This window comes from Cryptomeria japonica, chromosome 10 (genome assembly GCF_030272615.1).
Source record: "Cryptomeria japonica chromosome 10, Sugi_1.0, whole genome shotgun sequence".
Taxonomy (NCBI): Eukaryota; Viridiplantae; Streptophyta; class Pinopsida; order Cupressales; family Cupressaceae; genus Cryptomeria; species Cryptomeria japonica.
In genome coordinates, this window is record NC_081414.1 from 555511739 (window position 1) to 555535263 (window position 23525).

Sequence of the window (23525 nt, forward strand, 5' to 3'; positions counted from 1 at the left end):
GCATTAAGAGATAAGGCTTTACAATGGTATTACTCTTTTCCTTCTTACTCCATAACTTCTTTTCAACAACTTGAAAATGCTTTCATCCAACAATTTCAAAATAAAATTGGTCCTAAAATAACTTTGACTGATTTAATGCATTGTAAACAAGGTGTTAAAGAAAGTGACCGATTTCATTGGTAGATATAAGCATTTGTGTGCTCAAATTTCTTTTCATGTACCTGATAATGATATTTAAAGAATTTTCATTTCTAATTTGCAAAAAGATATTAGAGAAAAGCTTCTTTTGTTTGAGTTTAATTCCTTTCCGTAGTTATGCACAACACTCCACAATTATCAACTGGTTGTGAGTCAAATGGAGCAATCCACTCCTATGGCTCTGAGTGATAGAGGGGAGAATGTTCAACAACTGTTCATGAAGTTCAAAGCAACAAAAGGCTTCATCAAGTTCAATGATACAATCAACAACAACAATGTGAATGCTACAATAGGTGTGCCTTCTATTTCTAAAATTTTCAAAAGAGAAAGACAATTTGCTCCTTTGAATGAATCTTTACATAGTATTGTGTCCAAGTTGTTGAAAAGAAATGTTATCAATTTTTCTCCTATAAAAAAAGTTGATTCTTCTAAACTTGCATCCCCCTTATTTTGATAACAATTCCTTTTGTCAATTTCATCGTCAACCTGGTCATAATACTGAGAAATGTTGCACATTGAAAAGTAAGATTCAATATTTGATTGATAACAATACTATATTTGTGGTAGGTGTGAATGATAAGGGAAATAAATTAGTAGCTGCCTCTAATCAAAATCTTAAAATGTTTACTGATCCTTTGCCTTCTCATACATCTAACGTGATTGAGACTGAGTATACTTCTTTCTCTTTTGAGGAATTCACTTCTATGGCTCTGAACTTGGTAAATATGGTAGAAAAACAAGATACACCTAAGAATTATTGTATTACATTTGACCCTAGTGAGACCATTAGAGCACCTGATGGCCCTTTATACATAGTTCCAAAGGTTAAGGATATACCTTGTCATGGCGCTCTTGTTTATCCCTCTTGCATGGTTAACATCATCATTGAGGAGCATATTTTCACTTTACGATTGCATAAACTAATATATGACACCTCTAATGTAGTTGTGAAGTTATTTTATGGATTCCCTTGTCCTACCATTGGCTCTATCACCCTTCCTATTGAAGTTCATACTAAATCTATGGATGTTGACTTTGTTATCATACACTCTTACGAGCAATTTTGTGTGAAGTTGGGCTATCCTTGGCTATATTCCATGAAGGCTTTTGTTTCTTCAATCCATAAGTGTTTGAAATTTCCTCACAATGGCAAAATTATAATTGTGAATCATATCTTATTTAGACCATCTGAAAGAACCCCTAGCGTTCCTATTGTTTTCTTTTGGCTTAAGAAATTTCAATCTCTTCCATCAAGGAGCGATGCTCTTTTTCAATCTTATAAAAAATGAAAGAAAGATATGATATTATCCTTAAGTCAACCTAGATCCCCAACACTTGACATTCCTATGATACTTGAAGATGAAGTTCTTCCCCTCATGGATAGAACTAATCTCCCTCCCAAGGAAGATCTTCAATCTATTCCTATGGATGTGAATATGCCTTCTCCTAAGAAGAACAAAAATATTCCTCCTAAGGTTAGACCTATACCTCCTCCTCATGATGGACCTGGTCTTCTTCCTACACCTAACATTCCTCCTTTATATGGAGCAGTTCCACCTCCTTCCTCTTATAGAGAGAAGAGGCCTGCTTCTGCTCTTGTCCACCCTGAAATACCTCAACCTAAACCTTCAACTATCAAAGAGAAAAAAATTCATACTTTTTCCAATATTCCTCCTCTTTCTCAACCTTCTACTAAGACTCGATGAAATTTTTGTGCGAGAGAACACTGATGATGACATCATTCTTGATCTCATGAAACTGTCCCTCAAACCATTTAATCTCCTAAAACTCCAATAGTTGATATTATTCCCTTTTCTCTTAAGCAAGATGTTGAACCTAGCTCTCCAAATCGTAAGTTACACAAATCATGTGATGGTTTTACTCCTATTTTTGTTCGTGCTCCTCTTTCTATAAGTATTGATGAATAAATGAGTGAAAATATTATTCATGATGGCAATATAGCTCCTAATGCTTTTGGTAGTGATTATGAATATGTTGATGTGGACAAGCATTTATCAACTAAGTTTTCACAAACCCTAATCCTAGATACTAGAACCAAACAAAGTGACTTACCACATGAGCATAGTCCTTGTTTGGATCTTGTGATAGCTCCATCTGTTGTTCTTGATGTCGCTCCTCGCGCATGTTGCTCACCTTCCTGAAATAGTGATCAACAAGATCCGGAGGTGGATGTCATGCTAGATTAGTAACATTAGCACCGTAGATCTCTTATCCTTATTCTTTCTTTCTCTTTTGTGACAATTCTTCTATGTGTATCCCTATTCCTCTATTGTTCCCTTAATGTCTATTTGGGGATGATGCATAGCATTGAGATCTTTTCTTGCTCTCTTTCATGTTGACTCTAAATACTCTATTCTTCCCTCTTCTTCCAAGGAAGTTTCCTTTCTTTGGGGAATGATGATTATTATATACATATACATATATGATATACATGAGTCATCATACAACATAATGACCCCGAGGAAAGCGAAACTGCCTCGTGTTTTGTGTTCATTATCCTTGGGTTTATTCCTCACTTGGGGGCTAATTCCTTGTGATAACATGCTCCCTCTCTTCTATCTCCCTTGAGTGTATCCTACCTTAAAGCAATCAGTCCCGATAAGACATGCGCGATCACTTTAATGTGGGGGCATACACTCCCCTCATATTTTCATTCTTGATACTCAAAGTTACTTAGTAAACTTGGTTCTTCTTTGTAATATTTGGTATCGTTGATTTCATGACTCATAGTGAAGGGAACCTTGCTACTTGCAGTCATGGTTTTTCCCTTCTCAATCTTCCCTTTTACTTTGTCAATCAAAGTCATAAGATCCTAAGTCCATTGGGGGCTTGGTGCATCTTGCCTCCTTGACATGGTAGAAGTCTTTCAATCTTATTTTTGTGTACTTTACCAATAGTATTGGTGTATGCTCATACTTCTACTAAAGTGGGGGCTAAATGTAGTATTATAAAATCGTGACCCTTGCAATTTTCAACCACATTAGGGTCCTCACACATGCAAATCAAATCCCTAAGCCTGATCGAAGACCAAAGACTTGCTCGACACCTGAAAAATGCATCTTTGTTGCCCTTCACACTGCCCAAACTACATCATGTCCTAGAAAAAAGGGTAGGATAGGGACGTGGCACCCCTGTCCCCCCTAGGATAGGGGTGTGGCACCCCTGTCCATGCCCTATTTTGGGGTAGGACCCTTTCCAATTTTATATTGGAGGTTGTGCATTGAGTGGGAAAACTCCCCTAGTGCTGGCCTGTGATGGAAAATTAGTTCAATAACCCTATTTGACAAGTTTATAAGTTGCATTCACTTTCCCATTTTGCATGGATGAGATGCAAAGAGCTTTTTATAAGTGAGAAGTTCATGAGATCATGCATTCAAGCATTCAAGCATCCCTTTCAATCATTGAGCATCTCAAGTCTCCTTTCAAGGCTAGGTGTTGCATTCAAGTCAAGGATTCAACCATTGAAGAGGAGATTGATTCCAACATTCAACTTCATACAAGAAATTCTATCAAAATTTCTATCATAGCCTCTCTTGAGGTGATTTACATTTTAGTCTTTCATTTACATTTACTTGCAATTATTTTCTTTCATCATTTGGTTAATTCCAAAACTGGGGTTTGAACTAAAGGCAAACCCCCAATCCCAACCCCTTTTCCTCTCTTCTATGTGTGTAGGTTGTTGGTGCACAGATGTGCTTTCAGATTTGGACTCCATTTGCAGAGGAAAAAAATCCTTTTCATTTCGCAGATTTTTTGGAGGACCGTGTATACTTTCGCCACAGTCCAGGAAAGGTTTTCTCAAATTCATAGGGCATCTTTGTCTCGACATATTATTGACAAATCCAGGTGCACAACTTCATCCTATGCTTCTATCTCGAGTTATAATCAGATCTTTTTCACTTTTTCACTTGGTCATAAGTACACAATTCAATCAATTCAAATCTCATTCCAGAAGAGGGGATTAACTTACCATTCTTATATCACTTAGAATTCAATCTCCTTCTCTAGAGGTTGAATCTAGTGCATTTTTCCCCCTCTTATAATGTAATGTGTGAAAAGTGTTTGAAGGGAAATCCAAAGTGAAACTTTCATCTCTCCTCAAAGGGAAGAAAAGCTTTCCTCTAGATCTCTCATTTGCTCATTTTTCCCAACATTACAATTTAATAACATTTATTGTTGAGAGACGTTCATGCACATATAATCTAATCTATCAGAAAGATATGATCTCTTAGATGTGAGTAATTTGGTAGTGTGAAAATAGAGTGTTTTTTTTGTTGTTCAAGTGAGGCAATGAATAGAATAGAGATATCCAGTGTGTGAAAAGTGATTCAAATTTTTTAAAGAATATGAATTTAAAAACACTCTATGAGAAGTTGTTGTTAAATGAGAGTAGAAGAGATCAAAGAGTTGTCATAGAAGAGCATGATTGACTATGAATTATAGAGAGTTACAAAACTCATTTGTTACATAATACCTAAAATGTAATTGTTTCTAATCATTTTGTATTCTGAGTTGGTGGTCAGAACAGGGGTTGGTGCTCCTTTGAGTTAGTTCTCATAAATCATAGGGGTTGGTGCTCCTTTGGGTTGGTGCACATAAATCTACTGTAATCAATTATTTCATTGTGAGGCTAGATTGGAGTAGTAGTATCCAACAACTATTCTCACCAAGGTTTTTTCCCACACTGGGTTTTCCTCATAAATTTATGTGTTATGTGATATGGTCTTGTGTGTGTGATCTTAATCTTTTGTATTACAAATTCTATACCTTCTGGCTTAAATTTTTAAATATCACTTATTCATCCCCCTCTTAATGATAACTCAAGTGTTCTTCTATTAGTATCAAATCCCTAGGTTCCCTTGTAGTAAAAGCTTTCTCTATCTTGGGTAGATCCTGCTTTGTGAACACAATGGCTAGGAATGAATCCTCCTCTAAAGCACCTATGTTTGATGGTACCTGTTAGTCCTTACAACTAGAATGGCAACCAAGTAATAAAACACAATTCAGAGATTGAATATCCTTGAATATGTAGCTTTCTTGTAGCAAAGACTCATTTACTTGTCAACCAGGGACGTAAACTTAAAATGGGCTAGAACTGTATGACCAAGTTCATATCACAACCATTCTATTTTACTGTAGGAAATGAAATTCTTTAAAATAAACACACAAAATCTCAATGAACTAATACTTAATCCAGATTCACAACTAGAAATTACTTAAACAACTACTGCTAAATAATAATGTTCTGGCAAGCAACAAGAACTACTCTACTGTTGTGGCTGCAGGAATAGGCATAGGAACTATTTCCAGTGGCTGCAGGAATAGATGAGTGTCAAAACAAATATTAATGAATAATGAAAACTAACTGGAACACACGAAGGATTACTCACCAAGTGGCTGCAGGAACAGATGATTGTCGAAACAACTATTACTGAAGAATGAAAACTAACTAGAACACATGAAAGACTACTCACCAAGTAGCCCCCCTTGAGAGAGTATCTCCAAAACTTTTCAGATTACAATTGTTAAGCATTTAAATCACATTGATCTCTTTATTTCATCTTGACTGTGAAAAATACATAAAATACTAGAAGACTGTGTATTACAAATATTATGGTCATTCTTTTCTACTACTGAGAAGAGAGAGAGACCCCTTTATTTATAAGGAAGCTTATAATAGATTCTTAACTAATCAACCACATCCCTATGGGATAGGCGAACATGATTTATTAAACAAAAAGAAGAAGAAGAAGTTAGCCCAGGAAAACAAAATAATATCTATTTTGCAACTGAGAAAATATAGCATGACTTGCTTCCTAGATCTAAGCTCCACTAAGAATAGTTATAAATTTTTCATAAATCTATAGCGTCCTAAAATTACGACACTTGCAATTTCGACCGCATTTGGGTCTTCACGATGGCGACGCAACATGCAACCTGAATGGAGACCCCGAAACCTGATTATGACACTGAAAACTGCATTTTCTTGCACCCTGGCCTGAACCTCCTTTGCACCCTGCTGTCCCGGGAGGTGGGACCAGAGCGCCCAGCGCCCTCGTCCTTCAGGACCAGGGCGCCCAGTGCCCTGGTCCCCCAGGACCATGGCGCCCAGCGCCCTGGTCCCTGGGTCCTATTTTGGGCCTGGTCTCTTTTGGACTTCGGGTCTTTATGTTTGCAAATTGGAAAATTATCTTTCCTGGTCGGCCTAAGGTTGGGAAAATCAGTCTATCAGCCCTAATTAACAAGTATATAAACTACATTTTCCTCTTTCATTCGATATGATGGAAAAAGCATGGAAACTATACTCAAGCATTCAAGCATTCAAGCATTCCTTCAAGCAATTGATCATTTCAAGTCTCCATTCAAGGCTAAGTGTTGCATTCAAGACAAGGATTCAACCATTGAAGAGGAGATCACTTACAACATACTACTACAACATACAACATACAACATCTATACCTTCGCACATAAGGATACAAACATCCTTACAACAAGGTATTAGTACTTGTTTTACATTACAGACATTTACATTTACAACATTGCTCATTTCTTGGTTAATTCCAAAACCGGGGTTTGACCTAAAGGCAAACCCCTAATCCCTAACCCCCCAATCGTCTTCGCTTTTCTGTGTGTAGGTTGTAGGTATGCGGCTGAAATTGAAGATCTGGAATCCTTGTGCAGAGACGAACAGATCCCCCTTCGTTTCGCGGATTTTTCAGAGGACCGTGGTGCTCGGGCGCCATCGTCCCGGCAACTTTTGCTCAAATTTACAGGACAGTGCCGTATCGACATTTTAATGCTAATTCTAGGTCCGCAGCTTCATACTATATTCCTATCTCAGTTTATAAGCGAATCTTTCTCACTTTCTATGCATTCCTAGCTTAATTCTTCTATGCACATTCTTTACAAAAGAGGGTAGCCTTGTTGTCATAACCCTTGAAACTCATTTAGCATCCAATCTTGCATTGCATGGGATTGGATCTTGTGGGTTTCAACCCCTCTTTTGAATGTAAAGTCTCTCCCCTAAGTGAAAACCATCAACCCTAGTGAATCTCCCTTCTCTCTCCTTGGAGTTGGAAGAGGGGAGAGCAACTAGGGTTCGATCGCGATTTTCCGCTTTACATTTTGGTGAACCCGACGTGAACATCCTTTTTGATTATTCATGGTTAGATCTGAAAATTGGATTCCTTGATTACATTTCCATGTTGATCTTTTGCAAAATTTTAGAGGTTAATTGCATAAAAACCCTAAATTTTCTTTTTAGTAATTAAGCTTGTGAAATGTCTAAATGTTAATGCTTGTTTCAGATCTACCCTTCTATTACAAATTATCAATTCATATTTGTGCTTTAATTTTGAAAATTAAGTGGTTAAGTGTTAAAACCCTAATTTTTAAAACCCTCTTGATTCAACCTTTGTCCGACAATTTCACTGATCAAAACATTTCCAAATCAGCTGTAACTTTGGATTCCGCAATAAAATCACAATATCTTTCATCCCTGAAAATTTGGAAAAAAGTTGCGAGGACCGTGTGCACTCCGAGCGCCATCGTCCCCGACATTTTTTCCGAAATTTCGGGAGCTAGATCTTACTGTATTTTCCTGCTAAAATCCAGAATTTTGGCTGATTTTATCAATTATAACACTTTCAAAATTAAAGTCAAAGTTGGTCTAGGGATTGCTTGGATTAATGCTTCTAATCATTCAAAAATCATTGAAATTGAAATTTTGTGTCAAAATTGTGTTCTTACTGTCCTAAATCTGAAAAGTGTGTTTGCATTCATTAAAAATTTCAGTGCTTTATTCAAATTCTTACAATTTGTGACTTTTGAAATTAAGTGCTTAATTACAACAACTTTAATTTCCGCTTTCAAAATTGAATTTTTCGTGAAATTGAGTCAATTTTTAAATTTCAAAATTTGCATTGCTCTTGACATTCCCTCTAAAATCATAAAATTCAAAATTTCAGTTTCCCTCTCTTTTTCAAAATTCAAATTTTTGCATTTTTCAACAATCTTGGTAGGGTTCAATTTCGAGATTGCAACTTTAATTTGGCCTATCTACAGATCGTAAAACCACTCAATTTTTTCAGATTAGCTCCAAAATCATCATAACTTTCATCCCTGCAAATTTTGAAAAAAGTTGTCGGGACCGTGTGCACTCCGAAGCGCCACGGTCCCTGACATTTTTTCTGAAATTTCGGGAGATTGTCCTGATTGTATTTAACAGCTTAAATCTGGAAGATTGGCTGATTTTACTGAAAATTGCTACCTCTAAATTCAAAACTTTCTCTCTCTCTCTAGTGCATGAGTTTTACAACAATAAGCCCTACTTACACTATTCCCGTTAGACGAAGCCGTAGAATTAAGTCTTTCCGAGGTTTAATTACCGAGGAGATGGAACCTAATTTGAATAGCCTTTTTAACGAGGACATGGGTAATTCCTCTAATCCTCCTAATGATGAAGAAGCTCTCCATGAGGTTTCTGAAGAACAGCTTTCAAAATTGGATAACCAATTTGACGATTTTCGACAATGGATGTCTCAAGAATACCCCGATAGTCAAGATCTTCCTTTAATTGAGGGTCTAAAACGTATGCTTCAAAGTGATAAGAATGGAATTGATATTTTGCGTGGTATTGCACACATTGTGGATTCGAATGTGATGCCTATGAAGAATTGTGCTGAAAATTTGGGTTATACACAACCTCCTACTCAAGTCAATCATTCTATTCCTTTGATGACTTCTATTGCTAGCATACCTACCTTTACATCAAACATAATGGCTACTTCTACACAAGACATTCCTCCTGTGATCACCAGTCATGGGGGCAATCCTTCTTCTTCAATTAACCCTCTTCCTTCATTTAATCTGACTTCTTCATTCATTCCTTCAATGAGTGTCCCTATTATATCTCCACAAATGAACATGACGCAAGGGGGCAATTCATTCAATCATTTCATTCCTCCTTGTAGTGTTCCTCCTGTCCAATCATCTCCTATGACTAATTATCATAGAGTCCCACCACCTTACTCTTTACCTTCTTTCAATAACATAACACCTCCATCACAATCTAACACGTCTAATATGAACTCTTCGACTGAAGCAACCATTAACAATCTTGCACAAACTGTCTCTTCTTTACAGCAACAAATTGCCTCTATGAATCAATCTAAGTTTAGTGTGCCCACATTTGATGTTGCGAGCCCACTTTCTCTTGACATTGTTCGAGCTATTCCTCCTAAACATGTTGAAATCCCTCATTTGGAGCTTTATAATGGTAAAGGTGATCCTCTAACACATGTTAAGACTTTTCAAACAATCTGTACTGATTTTACTTATGACCAAAGGTTGCTTGCAAAATTGTTTACTAGAACATTAAGAGACAAAGCCCTACAATGGTATTGCTCGTTGCCTTCTTATTCTATTACTTCTTTCGAACAACTTGCAAATGCTTTCATTCAACAATTTCAAAACAATATAAGTCCTAAAGTTACTTTGATTGATTTAATGCATTGTAAACAAGGTGTTAAAGAAAAAGTGACTGATTTCATTGGTAGATATAAGCATTTGTATGCTCAAATTTCTTTTCCAGTGCCTGACAATGATATTCAAAGAATCTTTATTTCTAATTTACAAAAAGATATTCGAGACAAACTTCTGTTTTCTGAGTTTACTTCTTTCCAACAGTTGTGTGCAACTCTTCACAATTATCAACTGACTATGATTCAAATGGAACAATCACATCCTATGGCTCCGAGTGATAAGGGTGATAGCAGTCAACAACCATTTGGGAAGTTTAAACCGAACAAAGATTCCATCAAATTCAATGAAAACATCATCAACAACAATGTGAATGCAGCATCAGGTGTGCCTCCTATTTCTAAATTTTTCAAGAAAGAAAGAAAGTATACTCCTTTGAATGAATCATTGCATAGTATTATGAATAAGTTATTGGAACAAAATGTGGTTACTCTTCCTCCTATAAGGCAAATTGATCCTGCAAAGATTACTTCACCTTATTTTGATAACAAAGCTTTTTGTCAATTTCATCGTCAGCCTGGGCATGATACTGAAAAATGTTTTTCTTTAAAGGGTAAAATTCAAGATTTGATTGATAATAATACTATTTCTGTTTCTGGAGTGAATGATAAAGGCAATACATCTATAGCTCCTCCTAATCAAAATCTTCAGATTTTCACTGATCCATTACCTTCTCATACCTCTAATGCGATTGAGACTAATGATTCCTCTCTTTCATCTGATGGTCTTGTGTCTATGACTCCGAATGTGATTAACTTTGTAGAGCAGCAAGAAAACCCTAAAGAACCTTCCATCACATTTGATTCCAGTGAAACCATTAGGGCACCCGATGGTCCTTTATACATAGTTGCAAAAGTCAAGAATACACCTTGTCGTGGAGTGCTTATTGATCCTTCGTGCATGGTTAATGTTATTACTGAAGAATTTCTTTTTACTTTGCAATTGAATCAAGTGATATATGACAAAATAGATGTGATTGTGAAACTATTTGATGCATTTTCTTCTCCTGCAATTGGTTCTATTACATTGCCTATTGAGGTCCATAACAAATCCCTTGATGTGAACTTTGCTATTATTCCATCTTCCGAACAATTTCGTGTGAAGCTTGGCTATCCTTGGCTATCTTCCATGAAAGCTATTGCTTCTCCTATTCATAAGTGTTTGAAATTTCCCCATAATGGTGAAGTTGTTACTGTCAATCATAGTCTCTTTAAACTAGCTGAAAGAACTTCTAGCATTCCTATTGATTACTTTTGGCCTAAACAATTCCAATCTCTTCCTCCACGAAGTGATCATCTTTTTAAATCTTATCAAAAGTGGAAAACAGATATGATCCTATCTCTAAGTGAACCTAGAACACCCAAACTTGACATTCCTATCGTTCTTGAGAAGGAAGTTCTTCCTTTGAAAGATAAAACTAATGTCTTTCCTCAAGAAGATTCCCAACCCATCCCTATGGATGTGACTATGTCTATATCTAATAAACTTCCTAAAAGTAGACCTATCCCTCCTCGTCATGATGGACTTGGTCTCCTTCCTAAACCAAAAATTCCTCCTTTATATGGAGCAGTCCCTCCTCCTTCTTTTTATAGAGAGAAGAGACCTTCTTCTTCTCCTATTATCCAGCCTAAGAGACCACAACCTAAACACCCAAGTGATAAGGATGAAAACATTCCTCCTCCTCAATCTTCTTCACTTCCTACTAAGACTAGACGAAATCGTTCTGCACATGAACACTGACAAAAGCGTCATCTTAGAGCTCAAGCAGCTGCTTCTCAAACTTTGCAATCTCCAAAAACACCTTCAACAAGCATTATTCCATTTTTTCCAAAATCTCCTAAACATAAGATGCATGATGGTCTTGATCCTGTGTGAATTAAAGACCCTATTTTTATAAATCTTGATGATGCTATAGATGAAAATGTTATTCATGATGAAAATGTTACTTCTCTTGCTTCTGATAGTGAATATGAACTTGTTGATATTGATAACCATTTATCTAATGAATTTTCTAAAGCACTTATCCTAGCTCCTAGACAAGAACAACGTGGCTCGGAACATGAACATAGCCCTTGTTTGGATCTTGTGATAGCTCCATCTGCTGTGTTGGATGTTCCTCCTCTAGCGTGTTCCCTGCCTTCCCGAAACATTGATCAGCAAGATCGGGGGGTAGATGACGTGCTAGACTAGTTACATTAGCATAGCAGATTCTCTCCTCCTCTCTTGTGTTACTTCTTCTATATGTTACTCTCATTCTTCTATTTGTTGTCCTTAGTGTTGTCTACTTGAGGATGATGCAAAGCATTGAGATCTCTCGATCTCTCTCATGTTGACTCAAAAGACACATGTGTTCCCTTCTTCTAGGTGACCTTCCTTGATTGGGGAATGAAGAACAATTATGCATACATACATATGATATACATGAATTATCATACAGCATACTGACCCCGAGGAAAGTGAAGTCACCTCGTGCTTTGTGTTTTGTGTCTATTATCCTTGGGCTTATCTCACACTTGGGGGCTAAATCCTTGTGATAATGTGCTCCTTTCCCTTTTTCATTTTCTTATATGTATCACTACCTTAAAGAAATCACCCCCGGTGAGGCGTGTGCAATCGCTTTAACGTAGGGGGGCATACATCCCGTTCATATCTTTTCAAGATACTTGAAAATTTCTTGACAAATTTAGCTTTACCTTGAAAATTTTTGATATCTTTCTTGCATGACTCATAGTGAGGGAACCTTACTACTGACAGTCATGGTTCACCCTCGTGATCTTCCCTTTTACTTTGTCAATCGAAGTCGTAAGATCCTTAGTCCACTGGGGGCTTGGTGTATCTTGCCTCCTTGACGTGGTGAAAGTCTTTCAATGTTGTTTCCTTGTACTTTACCGGAAGTATGAGCATACGCCTATACTCCTGCTAAAGTGGGGGCTAAATGTAGCGTCCTAAAATTGTGACACTTGCAATTTCGACCGCATTTGGGTCTTCACGATGGCGACGCAACACGCAACCTGAATGGAGACCTCGAAACCTGATTATGACACTGAAAACTGCATTTTCTTGCACACTGGCCTGAACCTCCTTTGCACCCTGCTGTCCCAGGAGGTGGGACCAGAGCGCCCAGTGCCCTGGTCCTTCAGGACCAGGGCGCTTAGCGCCCTGGTCCCCCAGGACCATGGCGCCTAGCGCCCTGGTCCCTGGGTCCTATTTTGGGCCCGGTCTCTTTTGGACTTCGGGTCTTTATGTTTGCAAATTGGAAAATTATCTTTCCTGGTCGGCCTAAGGTCGGGAAAATTAGTCTATCAGCCCTAATTGACAAGTATATAAACTACATTTTCCTCTTTCATTCGATATGATGGAAAAAGCGTGGAAACTATACTCAAGCATTCAAGCATTCAAGCATTCCTTCAAGCAATTGATCATTTCAGGTCTCCATTCAAGGCTAAGTGTTGCATTCAAGACAAGGATTCAACCATTGAAGAGGAGATCACTTACAACATACTACTACAACATACAACATACAACATCTATACCTTCGCACATAAGGATACAAACATCCTTACAACAAGGTATTAGTACTTGTTTTACATTACAGACATTTACATTTACAGCATTGCTCATTTCTTGGTTAATTCCAAAACCGGGGTTTGACCTAAAGGCAAACCCCTAATCCCTAACCCCCCAATCGTCTTTGCTTTTCTGTGTGTAGGTTGCAGGTACGCGGCTGAAATTGAAGATCTGGAATCCTTGTGCAGAGACGAACAGATCCCCCTTCGTTTCGCGGATTTTTTGGAGGACCATGGCGCTCGGGCGCCATCGTCCCGGCAACTTTCGCTCAAATTTACAGGACATTGCCGTATCGACATTTTACTGCTAATTCCAGGTCCGCAGCTTCATACTGTATTCCTATCTCAGTTTATAAGTGAATCTTTCTCACTTTCTATGCATTCCTAGCTTAATTCTTCTATGCACATTCTTTACAAAAGAGGGTAGCCTTGCTGTCATAACCCTTGAAACTCATTTAGCATCCAATATTGCATTGCGTGGGATTGGATCTTGTGGGTTTCAACCCCTCTTTTGAATGTAAAGTCTCTCCCCTAAGTGAAAACCATCAACCCTAGTGAATCTCCCTTCTCTCTCCTTGGAGTTGGAAGAGGGGAGAGCAACTAGGGTTCGATCGCGATTTTCCGCTTTACAAAATCATTCTATTGAAGAACCAGTCAAGTGGCTTCTATGATTACTGCTTCTCTTTGACTAGGCCTGCATTGTGGCTATATAATTGGTGCTTCTTTAAACTGCCACTTAGTCTTTACTTCTCCTTTGCTGACCCTACATCATGATATTAATATTCACAACAAACATGTGAATATACTAATGCTAACATGATATGATTTAAACCATACTTAAGATTGATTTCAGATATTTGCATAGATTAATCATTTAAAAGCCATTATATGACAACCTTAAGTATAAGTCAAATTAGTTTCAGAACACTTAAAAGGTATCAACTAGGAGAGTATCCCGATCTAAATGTTATCAAATCACAAGACCTAATCAGGAGTATTATAACAAAAATCTATCGAAATAGAGCCATTAATTAGGCTCATCATCTCCCCCTAACCTAACTTCTTGTTGATCCTCTAGCAACAAGAATATTCTGAATTCTAGAATTGATTCAAAAATTTCCTGGAGTAACCTTCCCAGAACCTCCTGCAGTCAAACTCCAATACAATCCCTTCATTTTCTCCAATCTCTTCCACCTGGTATGTTTTGTTGCTTCATTGTATGGTGGGTCATTGTCCCTACATCCTATCAGTGGCCATAGGAGGATTGGAGGCTAAAAACTAAGAGGCAGCCAATGTCATCCCTTTGTTCTTCCCAAGTGCATATACTTGGGTGCTCTGTTTAGGGCTGCATGGTAGTTTTGCACATAGTGTGGCTCAGATTGCCTTAACTCATCTGGCAGGCTATTCCAGCATTGGACTAAATGTCTTATTGTTACTTGTCCTTCCCTTGGAGCCATTTGGTTGTATTCTTTATACACATCTTCTCTTAAGGGTAGGATATCCTTTGCATAATCTAGCTCATATATATTCTTTTGCTAGTGAAAATAAAGTCTCCTAGGCTCTCTTGATTCAACCCTTAATGGCAGTGAAAGGTCAAGTTCTTCCTTTTTACGCACTTGGAAATGCTCTCCCCTTGCTACTTTGTTCTACATCCATGACATAAGAGATCTCAATTGGATATGTCTAATGTAGAGGAGAGGGTTCCAATTGACATCATTAGGAACAACATAGTTATGTACATAAAATTCACATAGTAGATTCTTAATTGTTGTAGGAGATATTTGATAAGCATTGTAGAATTCCTCTGGTGCTTGCAATGAGGGACTTAGATCCCTGACAATTCTCATCATCTGGAAACTGATATGCTATTATTTTAAATACAGAGAGTAAACACGAGGAGGTGCTCGACATTGCATTAGTTGTGGTACCATAGTGGCTATCATTTCCACCTTAGCTTTAAGCTGAGAAATTTGCTCATCTTTTTGTTCAATAATTTTCTTTTGCCAGTCGATTATCATCTACAATTTTACCTTTTCTAATTCCAAATCCTCGTAAAGAGAAAGTCCCACCACATGAATAGTAAGGGAAGTAGGTGGTCTATGAATAGGTGCCCTAGGTTTCTTCTTTTCAACTTTGCTCCCTGCTTCAATAAACTATTCTACAACGGATGCTAAGCTTTCTAGCCTTTCAAAACCTACTTCTTTCTGCAGATGCTCAATGTTATGGAGTTCTTCCTCCATATTTTATAGTTCTTCCTCTTCCTCTTTTTCTTGTTCCCTTTGGGATTCATTAGGTGGAGGAGGAACATTATTGTGAGGTGGACTGCATGGCTCTTGTTCTAGAGAATCAATCAGGATGGTGACATTTGGCTCCATTGATTGGTCTTGATTTTTAAGCTTTTTCCAGAGCCTACCACTACTTCTCTGAGATTTTCCTTTAGTGGCTACAAGACTACTTCATGTAGCCAACTCTTCAACCACTTCAATGGTTAGAGGAGAAACTATTTTTACAACTTTCCTTTTCTTGGCCACAGGACAGGGTAAATTCTCACTTTCACCTCTCTCTTTCTTCTTTTCTATGTTAACCTATTTTTCTTTGCCTTTTTCCTTTCATATGGAAGCCCTAGTTTTTATTAGGATTTGATAAGGAACCCTTGCTGTAGATTTCCTTTGCTACAGGAACATTTTGTGATGATGATATCTTGTTCTTGAGATGGAAGTGGTTCCTCTGAACCCACATTTTCTACCCTAAACCTCCTAATTTCAAAAAATTCATTCCAAGACATTGGAGAGACATCTTTTAAAGATCTTTTAACTAATAGCTTAATTAGGCAATGATGAGAAATAGAGTGAGGCCTACCTCTTTGGGTTTCTGTTGCACTTATGGAAAGAAGGTTGTACAATAGGCTTGGAACATTCATCCTTCTTCCGTAGCATAGATGAATCATAAGCTTGAAGTGATGGGAATGTAGACACAAGAACCTTCCTTCATAGGCTAAATACTTTAAAACATACAATGCTACTACTTTCCATTTAGGTGGAAGAGATTGTCGCCTAGCTCCTTATCTATCTACCACTAAGGGTGGGTCTCCCAGACGTGTAAATTCTACTCTTGCACTACATGCATCCTTGTATTATGAGTAATTTTCTCCATCTGTTGGTAACCCAGTTACCTCTACAATCCATTCCTCTATAACCACAACACTCAAACCTTTTACTAGGGCTTCTCCATCTAAAAGTGTGCGGGTAAATTCCCTTGGAATTTCCTCATTAAACTTCGTCAGCTTCAAAAAATAATCCAGCCACCCACTCTTGCAGAATATTGTCTCACAATCTTGGTCTTGAAGAAGGACTTCATGGACTATCAGCTCATGACGAATAGGTGGACTACCCATTGCAATGATAACACTTTCTACTCTCTTATGGCATAAATTTGTCCAATTTCTATACTAAAATATACTCAATGTGCTCTTACTTGGTTGGAACCTAGCTGCAATCTAAAAATAGCTCTAAGAAGACAAAAGGGCACAGTACAAAATATCACCTCAAACTATAAATTTAAAAAATTAAAACGCAATCTGAGAGGACATAAGAATTACCTGCTAGAGTCATTATTAGTGTACATTCCCCCCCCCCCAACCTAAGGTTTAACAGGTGTCCACACATGTGGAGGAGGATTGAAAAAGGACACTATGCAAAATATCATAATGATAGTTAATATGGTTTAATTATATACATGCAACAAAAATAAATATACACAAGTGTACCTGACATCACGCTATAATGACTACAACTCAATGCATTAAGCCATCATGCATGGAAAATGAGGCAGAAATGGATGGAGTGAATGGAAATAAATGAGTGAATACAAAATGGAACATTTATTGCACAAAAAAGTACTTCCTCCAGATGTGGAAGTATTTATTATGATCATGCAACAAATATTTACGATGGAGTGGTAACGGAAAAGCCATCGTCAGTTGCTACAAGAATCTCAACATGCTCGGTAGTGGAGAACTACTGCAGAAAGTCATCCTTGCTAATAGGTTTGTGGTACAGGCGCAACTGATGATCATTGACTAACAATTTAAATTTGATTGGATTAATTGTAGATAATCTGACAGCACCATTAGAGAATGTTTCAACTATCTCATAAGGTCCTAACCATCGCTGTAATTTTTGCAAATTATCTTTATACCTTGAATCATAGAGAAGGGCCCAATCACTTGGCTTGAATGATTTATTTTTGATATAGAGATCATGCCACTTTATGCATTGATTTTGAACTGATTCGATGTGTTGCAGGGTAGACATTCTTATCTCATCTAAGGCATTAAGCTACAAGAGCCTTTCCTCTTGTGCTGCAGAAAGAGTCATATCTAAGGTAATGGTCGTTCTCATGGTTTTATGCTCAAATTCTATTGGCATCATTGCTTTTGTCCCATATACCATTTCAAATGGTGTAAACCCTATTGTGATTTTCCAAGTGGTTCTATAAGCCCATAAAGATTCAAATAATTTGCTAGACCAATCCTTGTGGTTAAGAGCTACTGTTTTGGTCAATATTGATTCAATCTCCCTGTTAGTGATCTCTTCTTGTCCATTAGCTTGAGGATGATAAGGAGTGGATTTCCTGTGCCTTACATTGTATTCATTAACTAGGGTTGTAACCAAAGTGGAAGTAAATTGTTCCCCTTGATCTGTTACTATTTCTCTAGGAACTCCATACCGAGTGAAGATTTCTTCATATAAAAATTCTGCTACCTTATTATCCCTAGCATGCTTGAATGCTTTGACCTCTACCCATTTTGTGACATAGTCAGTATAAACAAGAATGTATGATTGACCATTAGATGGTGGATCAATTGGCCCAACAAAGTCTAAGCCCCATTTATCAAATGGTGTAAAACCCACCTAGGGGTGTAAAGACATTTCATCAGACTGAGCTGGTCTTCCCATTCTTTGACATCTGTCACATTTCCTAGTGTATTTAACAACATCCTTATGCAAGGTTGGCCAATAATATCCTATAGTCAATATATTGAGAGTTGTTCTTTTGGCAGCAAAGTGACCTCCATAAGGCTCATCATGACAGGCATGAAGTATATCATATGTCTCATCTTCTTTAACACAACATGTTATCACTAATTAAAATGGGCTTTTCTTTTCCCATGGTTGGCTATGTTTTGTTGAAATTTTGAATAAGGTGTCATTCCAAATGCTTCAGCTTTGTTCTAGACCTCAAGGGTTTAAGGGTTTTTATTTTTTAAATCCTCTTGTGTTTCGTTCTAAAACCTCTGGTTTCTAATCTTTTGTTACTTTATTCACTTAAGTAATGGGTCATGGGGTCAAAGGAAGTGTTCCCCCCTTGTTGTTTGCCTAGGTGGTTATGTTGATTAATCAAAAAATTTATGCCTTATGTATTTTTCTTCTAAAGTTGTCAGGCCCAGTAACTAGTGTGCATCTCACGGATTGATCCACGGCTCGTGCTATTTTGCTAGCCAAAGTTGCGTGTAGTTTAAAACCAGCGAAATTACGAAAAGCACATGGCATGCCACATGGACAGTCTAGCTAGTTGTTGACAACAAGTAAAATGGTGGCACATGGCACAAGTCACAATAGTCAGCGGGTCAGGATTAAACGCTGAAAGGCAGGCCCCAGAGGTGAGTCAGATCGTAGGTGGAGATGACCTGGCAGGTACAGTTGTTAACAATTTATTGAAGCCCTGTGGTTTCCTATTGGCAAATAACAGAGTGACAAGTCAGCTCTGAAAGTGACTGGGTGCCAAGTGTTCACGATGAGTTAGCGGGCCCACCCTTCCTGAGAGCCTTTTCAGAGGATTAAACGCTGATCAACTTCAGAGATGATCTGACGGCCCGCGCTATTTTGCAAAGGTAAGATGCACGTCCTTTATACCCCGCAAAATAGCGAGAGTGAACGCAAGCTATCCATGTGCCATGATGATGACCTGGAGGATGTAGCTATTGCGAAGAGAGTGGGGCCCTGTGGTTTCCTTTTGGCAAATAACAGAGTGCCAAGTTAGCTCTGAAAGTGACTGGGTGCCAAGTGTTCACGACGAGTCAGCGGGCCCACCCTTCCTGAGAGCCTTTTCAAAGGATTAAATGACGATCAACTTCAGAGATGATCCGATGGCCCACGCTATTTTGCAAAGGTAAGATGCACGTCCTTTATACCCCGTGAAATAGCGAGAGTGAATGTGAGCCATCCACGTGTCATGATGATGACCTGGAGGATGTAGTTGTTGCGAAGAGAGTGGGGCCCTGTGGTTTCCTTTTGGCAAATAACAGAGTGACAAGTCAGCTCTGAAAGTGACTCGGTGCCAGGTGTTCATGACAAGTCAGCGGGCCCACCCTTCCTGAGAGCCTTTTAAGAGGATTAAACGCCGATCAACTTCAGAGATGATCCGACGACCCGTGCTATCTCACAAAGGTAAGATGCACGTCCTTTATACCCCATGAATAGTGAGAGTGAACGCAAGCCGTCCACGTGTCATGATGACACGTGGTCTAAGAAGAAAGTGTTGGCCCACCAAGGTGGAACTGGCGGTATGAAAGAAAGATACGTGGCCAATATCAAGTGGAATGCGAAGGGAATTTCAAGGCCAATGGTCGAACACCATGTGGTATCATGTAGCCAATAGAAAAGCGGGACCCAGAGTAAAGCCAAAGCCATCTGTTAACCTAACGCTCGATCAAGTTTCTTTTGATCGAACGGTTGGCGTTATTTCGCAGGACCAAGCTGCCCGACAGTTATGCTTCGTGAAGTTGTGAAAGAGCAGAATGAAACCCTTGCAAGAATGTTGTGACCCGTTGGAGTGAAAATATGAATTCTTGTATGAATTCAATTTTGAAGGGACGGCCAAAGCATGTGGAATCAATGTTATAGTTAAGGCCCTGAGTACAAATATTTGATTTCCTAACAACCGGGTAAAGATATCTTTTAAAGGATTTTGTAGAAGAGCAGACGCAGAGTTATTCTCCTGATATACAGAGCAAGTCAGTTCAGTTGCAGAGAAAATTCCTTCAAGCAAAGAACAGGTTCTCTTGTATTTTTGTGTAGCAATTCTTGTGCAGTGTTCTAAAATAGATAATTAATTCTTCGCAGAGTTGTTTATGAGTGGCATTTATTTCTTGCATTTTCAAAATGGCTCCTAAAAGAGAATTTTCCAGTAAGGTTAACTATTTAGAGAGGAGTGTATGTGATGATTTTTTAGAACAGTTGACGTTGTCAACTAACCAAGCATCAAAGGCAAAAGAGCTAGTGCCCAAGGCTCCCCATCTAAAAATAGGAGAAGGATTGTATGACAAGGGCAATTGGTTGAGAGACCCACGGGTTGGACTATCTGGGTTGGGGTTGTTTAAAGTGGGATTCGGAAGGAGAAATTCTCCTGCCCGCAAAATAGTATCTAGGAACTGGATGTTGGAAAACTAGTAGTCCCAGGGGTATTCATGGACATAGATTTGCTGACCCAAATGGCATTAAACTATGACCCAGTTACAAGAAGCATTCGAGATGTAAATGAGAAAACCCTTGTTGAAATTAATGCTGACGAGTTTAGGACAACATTTGGGCTTAATGAGTTTACAAACTTTCTAGAACCTATAAACTTCACATCATTAGCCCAAATTTATGGTGCACAAAGGAGTCATCTCAGGAATGGGCCTCTTAAGGAATTTTTTGTGAAAATTGGAGGGTTAACAATTGTAGGACCTAGCACACAAGAGCCCTTCTCATTAAGTATGTTCACTTTGAGGGCCAAAGGAATGTATTGGGCACTTTGTCAAGTTTTGGGAGAAGATGCTGAAGCAAATATGACGAATCATTACTTGCTAATGATTGCTCAGATTTTGAATCCTTCTCTCGCAATCACATTTGATTATGCCTCCTTTATTGCTGATGCTATCCATGGAGGTTGATAGGAATTAAGAATGGAAAGGTGGATAGGCCTTTTGAATGGTAATCACTCCTAATGCATCTTTTTCTCTTCAAAGGTGGTGATTATTTTGTCAATGGATTAGACCTGGTTAAGGAGAAGGAAGGAGAAAAAATGCCAGTACAGTTATGGAGTACTGTGTTGTCATGGGATAGAGAGGATGCCAGTTTTCTGAAGTTTGATAAATACTTTGCATCAAAGATAAGGACTCTCCCCTGTTCTGAAAACCCAAGAATCTCCAAAGTTCTTCTGGAATTCATGAGACCAAAAGAATTCGTAGAGAACATAAACATTGTTCATAACTGGGGTGATATTTATTTATATCTAGTTTCCATAGTTTTCAGAATTTTTGGTTTTAAAGGCACTCCATTTTTGTTACCTTACCAGGTCCCTCTCAAAGTGGGAATCGCGGAGATCCTCAAACAAATTGGTGGCTTGCAAGAGGCAGAGTTGACAAGAAGGGGTAAAGGGACTATTTTCCCTGTAGCTACCATAGCTCACCAATTTGTAATAACAAAGGGAGGCTAAAATTGTTTTGAGGATTTCCTCAAACCTTATCATTTATCCACTACAGTGTCCAGGTGTGCTGATCCAGAGGACTTATTCAATGGTATGATTAGGAAGAAAGTAGCATGCAGAGGTGGGCCTCATCAATTCCAGTTTCCTGAGGACCTCATCAGAAATGAATTTGATCTAGATGAGCAGGAACTAAGAAAAGAAAAGAGGGTGGCTTATAAGAAAGCCCTGGATTTTGTGCATCAATTTGATGCTAGCTATGACCCATTGTCTAGCTTTTTCCCACTAGAGGAGAAAATAAAGTTTTTAATTGTTTGTTTTGAGGATGTGATGCAGACATTGAAGGAGAAGAGGAAAACTATAATCAAGAGCAACCCTGAGAAAGCCAGAATGATCCTTAGTGGGTCAGCTTCTAGCAAGCCAATCCCTCCTAGTGATTACACATTGCATAAAAAATCAGGTTATAGTGTGTTGGTGCCTACAACAGGGGAGCCCTCTACCTCCAAAGGAAAGAGGAAGGTACAAGATGTCATTGACATCCAAGAGAGCCCAAAGAAGCAAAGGGTGGGGAAAGAAATACAATAAGCTACACCTTTGTATTCCCCATCCCAATCTCCTATCCATATAGGAAATGAGCAAGCAGCAGCTGAGAAACTCATACAATTGGGTAGTTTAGGGGAAATTGCATACACCTATGATGAAGTAGAAGAGGGGATGCCGGAAGAACCCATTTCTGCTGGAATGGATATTATTTCTACTAAACTTAAAGGCCAGGAATGGGATCCTGAAATAAAGCAGGCAAGTAGTGCCTTTCTAGCTAACAACAATTTTGTCACATCCGAAGCATTTATGCAATTTATATGGAAACAACACATAGATAGATATAATGCTAGATGTGAAACAAGAAAGGCTGAGCAGCCTAATAAAGATCCAACCTTGGTGGAAGAGGAAGTAAAGCAAGAGATGATGAAAGAATTCAAAACCATCACCCCTGAGCAGGGAAGAGATATGGTAGCACAAGCTGGAGTGCTTATCTTACCTAAATGGGATATTGCAGATGCCCTGGTATTAGATACAGTAAGGAAAGAGACTAAACCTATGGAGGGGGTCACTTTCAATAAAGATAATGCTACACTTGTTATGTGGTCTCTCAAGAGAAATGAGAGTAAGAAAAGAAAGGACACCCCAGGGTCAAGTTACCTTGGTGGAATGATGGTGAAGAGAGTGCCGAGTACAGGGGTAGTAGAGGTTGCCAGCACTATGTTGGAGACTGCAAAATTCAGTGTTGCAGTAGCAGAGAAAGAAGCTAAAGAGAAAGAGGCCCTCCAAATCAAGTTGGAAACAGTTTTAAAGGCCTACAACAGTGCCAAGGAGGAGATAAGAGGTAAGGATAGCATCATTGCCAAATTGCAGAGCCAGTTGACTGGACAACACCATCAAGGTGAGTCTTCAACACTGATGATCTCCTCTTCTCCTACAAGACCTCCACCTTCAAGCCCTATCATTGAGTTTCCACCATCTCCAACACCCTCCAGCTCTCAGATGATTGAAATTACTTCTCAAGAATTAGAAAATTTGAAACAGGCTCAGGCCTTATATGAAAAGAAGTATGAGGAGAGGGTAAGAGCTACAATTTCTAGTTTTGCAGATACAATAAATGCCTCATTGCTCTATAACAATTTAGGTAAAATTATGGAGATATGGAATGAGCTCAGGAGAGACAAGGCCATT